Source organism: Diabrotica virgifera, chromosome 4, assembly GCF_917563875.1.
Source record: "Diabrotica virgifera virgifera chromosome 4, PGI_DIABVI_V3a".
In the NCBI taxonomy this organism is placed as follows: Eukaryota; Metazoa; Arthropoda; class Insecta; order Coleoptera; family Chrysomelidae; genus Diabrotica; species Diabrotica virgifera.
In genome coordinates, this window is record NC_065446.1 from 242407333 (window position 1) to 242414055 (window position 6723).

The 6723-nt window shown below is 33.9% G+C and overlaps 1 long non-coding RNA gene across 1 annotated transcript; it reads right to left on the reverse strand.

Moving 5' to 3' along the window:
• Positions 1–1176: 1176 nt before the first annotated feature.
• Positions 1177–2919, reverse strand: LOC126884111 (uncharacterized). The gene is made up of 2 exons (XR_007697858.1): positions 2849–2919; positions 1177–2730 (listed from the first exon to the last, which is right to left on the reverse strand). It is a non-coding gene; the product is annotated as an uncharacterized LOC126884111 (long non-coding RNA).
• Positions 2920–6723: the final 3804 nt, after the last annotated feature.

Consider the following 6723-nt stretch of genomic DNA (forward strand, 5'->3'; position numbering starts at 1 on the left):
AAAACTCCTAGATATACGGAATGTTTAGATGCACACCGGTATAGTACTTTCCTTTATGGATCTATCGAGGAGTGTATTACTGAGCCGCAAGCCCTTATCCCTTGCCGTACTGCTCCCCTATAGGCCGATCAGACTCCAGTATAACCCTCATATTCATAGTAGATTTTAAACCAGCTCGCCCAACACTGCTGCTTCTTTTTCCGTGGTGACCTATATGTGACAGAATCTGCATAGGTCATTATCTGCCAATCCCACCAACTTCAATTACCTATTTAGCTTATAATGCCCTGTTAGTAGATCTACTATAGCTTTGACTGTTTTTCTGCCGTTGCTTATTAGGTTTACCTTAAATTTTGGTGAATTTTCTGTAGTGAAGTGTTCCGTCTGTCTTTGGCTTGTTAAATTCTTCTACCATTTCAGAAATTTTTGAGCTACCTACTTTCTTGTAGCAGTTCTTCCTACTGTATGCTTGTAGAATTTTTATAACAAGTTCACTGTTCTTCTCTGAAAAAATCCCTGGTAGTATCAAGGGAACCCATAAGATGCAAATTAGTAATTAACAACGAACTAATTGAACAAGTCTCGAGATTCCAATATCTGGGAGTCGAAATATGTAGTTGTGGAGATGTTAAAGAGAGCGTTCGAAAGCAAGCAAATAAAGCCAATTACGTGTCAGGATGTCTGAGGGATGTCATCTGGAGAAACAAAGATATGAGGCTGGACGGGAAAGTACGCATAATATACAAATCATGTGTAAGACCGATCATGACGTACGCGATAGAAACAAGATGTGACGCAGTAGAAACCAAGAGGATACTGACAACATCAGAAATGAGAACGTTGAGGTCAATAACTGGGAAAACACTGAGAGACAGAATACCGAACGACAGATTAAGAGATCTCTGTAACATACAAGATATAGTACGGTGGGGAAGACAGAGACGACGAGAGTGGAATCAGCATGTGACGAGAATGGACAGCGAGAGAATAGCCCGTGTAACCAGGGATTCGAAGCCAACAGGCAAGAGACCAATAGGAAGGCCCTTTAACAGGTGGTGAGATAGCTGGCTGTCAACATCACAGCTACGAATACAAGCTCAAAATCGGTTAAGAACAGGCCAAGAGACCTAATATAAGAAGAAGAAGAGGAAGAAGATTCTTCACAGAAACTGATAGTTATGGAAAACATTTATTATACAGGGTGTCCAGAAACTCTACCGACAAACGAAGACAGGAAATTCCTCAGGTAATTTTAAGACAATTTAACCTAATTCACCTAGTCCGAAAATGCTTCCTAAGGTAGCTAGAGCTCTTTAAAAATGGCGTCATGTAATTAGTTTTTCTTAAATACCTCCAGAACGCTTCTATTTAGAAAAACGAAAATTGGTATGCATATTTACTTTCCAGAAATGAATCGATTCCATCCATTGTGAATTTCTAGTACCGGCCATAGGCGTCCGTTTTGGGTAGGGTAACGGTTATTTTATTTCATACCTTTTTTGTCTTTAACTTTTAAGCATTTTTGACACTGGATTATTAAATTGTGAGGTATTCTAGCACGAAAAGGTACTCTTGCTTTAAGTCTGTAGGACACCGTTTTCTAGAATAATCGATTTGAAAGTTTTTCATTTTGTGGAATTTGAAAAAAAATGAAAAATTTAAAAAAAAAAAACGATGTATTTTACTAACTTAAAGCAAGAGTAACTTTTAGTACTTGAATACCTCATAATCTAATAATCTAGTATCAAAGATGTTTAAAAATTCAAGACAAAAAAGTTATGCTATAAAATAACTGTTGACCTACCCAAAACGGGCGCCCATGACCGGTACTAAAAATTCGCAATTAATGAAATCGATTTATCTCTGGAATATAAATAAATGTACCAGATTTCGTCTTTCTAAATAGATTTTTTTTGAAAATTTTTTTTGAAATTCAAAGAACGAAAAATTTTCAGATTGGTTTTTCTCGAAAACGGTGTATCCTATCGACTTAAAGAAAGAGCACCTTTTAGTACTAGAATACCTCACAATTTAATAATACAGAGTCAAAAATCCTTAAAAATTAAAGACAAAAAAGTTATGCGATAAAATAACCGTTGCCCTACCCAAAACGGACGCATATGATCGGTACTAAAAATTCGCAATAGATGGAATAGATTTATCTCTAGAAGGTAAATACGCGTGCCAATTTCTGTTTTTCTAAATAGAAGCGTTCTGGAGGTATGTAAGAAAAACTGATTACAAGACGCCATCTTCAAAGAGCTCTAGCACCCTTAGGAAGCATTTTCGGACTTAGTGAAACGGACTTTTCGGAGGCATTTTCGGACTTTTCGGAAGTGAATTGGCTTAAACTGTCTTAAAATTATCTGAAGAATCTTCTGTTTTCATTTGTCGGTAGAGTTTTTGGACACCCTGTATAATTTGGCGTCTTTATTTAAATTTTAAAGATAACAAATTCTAAACATCTTACACTTTATCGATAAAATTATACATAATATATAAATTAATATGCTAATTCTAATTCATTAAATATCGAATTTAAAATAATTTAGGCATTTTTTTATAATAATTTCTGTAGTTAGGTCCAAAATCTTCATTTGGGAAAGCACCATAGCGTCTTTTGCACTTAGGGTAACACGATTTTCTGCCTGCCAAGTTTGGAGAAGATTTTGAAATGTCGTCAAAGGGTATACAACTTGCAATAGAAAATATTCCAAAGAAGATTAAAACCTGCAAAAGAAAATCTATGTGTACTTTATAAATAAAAACCGATAACATTATAAAGAAACATACGAACTAGAGAAAAGAAAAACACAAACATTATGGAAAAATGTTTAATTTGTATTACCTAAATCAGTCGAAGAAACAACGATCAGAGTAGAATCTAACGGCAGACCTATTAATAGCATTAGATATGCAGATAGCGCTATCCTAATAGCAGATAACATAAAACACTCTGAGATTGGATGGTACATGTTAGCGAGGAAAGTGAATAAAATGTATTAGTCCAAGTAATGAAGCTTAGAATAGAACAAAACCTCGCAATTTTTACAGAATGGATCGATTTGCTTGAAAATTTGAGAATAGTTAGTGGATAGTCCAAGGATCAAAATCTATATCATGCCAAAAGGCGTTTTTACCATGGGGGTGGTTGCCACCCCATCTCGAGGGTGGAAATTTTTTATTATATTTAGACCACAATAGTTGCTAAAAACATTTATTCTAAGCAAAAAACGTTCTATACATTTTTTTGATAAAATCAATACTTTTCCATTTATTCGCTATCGAAAGTGTTAGTTTTATATCGAAAAAATCAATGTTTTTAATCAGTTTTCTGCTAATAACTCAAAAAGTTTTCGTTTTATCAAAACAACTTTGCTTAATAAAAATGTACCTTTTGAAAAAATAAACAAATCTGGTTTTCTTAATGTTTTTTAAAACTAATAGTAATCGAGCTATACTTTTTTATATGTTAGCTCTTCTTCCTCAAATGCTAAATATTGTAGATTCAAAGTCAAACAACGGGAAAACTATGCATTTTTCGAGGATAACTGGTTGAAATTAATTTAAAGTATTTAAAAATATCTATCTGTAGAAATAAAAAAATAGTGTCTAGCTCGAAAATTAAGTAACTGACAATGAAAAGAATGTCAGTCCCTATTTTTTTCGGCAAAAAATTTATCGGAAATAACCCCCTTATCACCAGCCTAATTAACATTAGTCACTGGCCCTATTTGGCCTTCTTTATTTATGTATTATTAATAGGTTCTAGAAGTTTGACCGTCTTAAAATTATTAGTTTTTAATAAAATGGAGTTAAAAGCGAATAATTAATTTTTGTAGTTTGGTAAAAAATGCCCTTTTCTTCGGAATAGAAAGATTGACATCAGAGATACGAAAAAATGTTTAAATATAAAATTGTAGTTTATTTAATTCCCAAGAACATGGTTTGCAAAAAATTTTCCTACGGCAAAAATTGAGTGAGCTATTGACAATTAAAACTTGTAATAACATGCAAAAACCACCTTTACCAACCCTTTCAAAGTCACCTCTTTTTGAGACTGAGGATTTTAAAAAGATTTAATATTAATAGCCTTATAGATCTCATAAAAACCTATAAAATTCTTTATCACCAAACTTTCTAAGATAAAAAAATTAAAAGGTTACGGTTAAAAAATCAACATATTTTTTTTGATAAAAAAGAGAAATCCAATTGGAAGCAGAATAATGTAAGTTAGCGGTGTTTTTAGTCATTGGCCTTATGCATTCTTCTTTATTTATGTATTATTAATAGATTCTAGACGTTTGACTGGCATATAATGATTAGTTTTTAAAAAACTGTAGTTAAAAGCAAATATCGAATGTTTGTAGTTTGGTAAAAAATGCCATTTTCTTCAGACTAGAAAGATTAGCATCAGAGATACGAAAAAATGATTCAATATGAAATTGTAGATTATTTAATTTCCAAGAACTTGGTTTGAAAAATTTTTTTCTGCGGCACAAATTGAGTGAATTGTAAATGAGTATCTATACCAAAAACATTGATTTCTTAGATATAAAACTAACACTTTCGATAGCGAATAAATCGAAAACTATTAATTTTATCAAAAAAATGTATAGATTATTTTTTGCTTAGAATGAATGTTTTTATCAAATTTTGCGGTCAAAATATATTAAAAAATTTCCACCCCGGAGATGGGGTGGCAACCACCCCCATGGTAAAAGCGCCTTTCGGCATCATATAGATTTTGATCCTTAGACTATCCACTACTTATTCTCAAATTTTCAAGCAAATCGATCCATTCTGTAAAAATTGCGAAGTGAAAAGCTTCAGTTCCTGGACTATATGACAATTACAAAAATACAACAAGACCCTGAAAATATAAGGGGAACGACGGTAGTAAAAGTTCACAAATATGTATAGATATCTGGGTAACAATACTAAGAATGAGAATTGTACTAGCAAGATCAATATTTAAGGAGATGAGAAAAGTTTTAAGCAAACGTTAGTCTACGATTGAAAAAAATAATATTATTCTCTTTTGTGTGTTTTATGGAATAGAAGCCTGGACTTTAAGAAAGTGGTGCTCTTGAAGGACGGTAAAAAAAGTTGGGTGAACAGAATAACAAAGCTTTAGGTGCTTAGGAGAATGAACAGAGAAATAGAAGTCATGAATAAAATTAAGATAAGAAAGTTGCAATATCTGGGTAATGTGATAAGACACCGTAAGAATTTATATTGTTACAGATGATAATGAAGGGTAAAATACAAGAAAATGAGGAGGAGTATTAGCAAGAGAGGTAAAGTCATAAAAAGGATGCAGATAAAAAATGAAGATATCGAACAAGTGGACAAAATTAAATAGTTTGGAGTCTGGATTACGGAAGATCTAAAACCGAAATCAGAAATTCGATAAAGAATGGAGCAGCCTTTTTGAAGATGAGAAAATTTCTGAGTAACCAAAGACTCAATCTGCTAATCCGATATCGGACGGTAAAATGTTATATCGACTCTATTCTTCTTTATGGAGTCCAAGCTTGGACTGTTAGTGTTGACTTAATGAGAAAGCTAAAAGCTTTTGAGGTGTGGCTTTTCAAGAGAATTTTGAAAATACCGTGGAACGATAATATTACAAACGAAATGGTGTTGCACAGAATGAGAAGAGACAGGGAACATTTGACCACCATCAAAAAGAGAAAAACATCATATTTGGGGCTTCTTCTTCTTCTTGTCCGTACTCTAATCCGTCTTCTAACCAAGGTTGGCGATCACTTCTTTAAACGCTTCTCTATCTTTTGCAACGTGGAATTCAAACCAAGGCTAAGACTATGTAAGGATAAGGAGGGGCACATACTCAATACAAAAGAAGAAATATTGAAAAGGTGGGTGGAACACTATAAAGAACTACTTACCATCAAAGTAGAAGATCCAAATCAACCAAACCCAAGAGCAACGAACAATACACCATTAGAGCCTCCATCAATTCAAGAAGTACGGGATGCAATAAAACACCTAAAAAATAATAAATCTCCAGGAAGTGATGGCATATCCGCGGAACTTATTAAATATGGAGGTGCTACCCTGACTAATGAAATATATAAAATAATACTGAGAACCTGGAATGAGGAACAAATCCCGGAAGAATGGTGTATTGGAATCGTTTGCCCGCTACACAAAAAGGGTGATCAATTGGAAAGTAGAAACTATAGGGGAATAACCCTCCTTAATACAGCTTACAAAATATTTTCGAGCATCTTATATGGTCGCCTAAGTGCACATTCAGAGGAGCTTCTTGGAGATTATCAAAGTGGTTTTAGGCCTGGTCGATCAACAACAGACCAGATCTTTGTGCTAAGGCAAATACTGGAAAAAACCAATGAATTCAATATCGACACATACCATCTTTTCGTAGATTTTAAATCGGCCTATGATAGTGTCCTAAGAAATAAATTGTATGAAGCCATGGATGAATTCCACATCCTTGACAAACTGATAAGATTGGTTAAGGCTACAATGCGTAAAGTCGTTTGCAAAGTCGAAATACAGGGCGAACAATCACATGCGTTTGAAACGAATGTTGGGCTGCTACAGGGAGATGCGCTGGCGTGTCTCCTCTTCAAAATAGCTCTGGAAAAGGCGGTCAGAGGTGCCCGAACAGACCGCAGAGGAAATATTTTTAATAAATCATCCCAAATTTTGGCATATGCCGATGACGTGGACCTA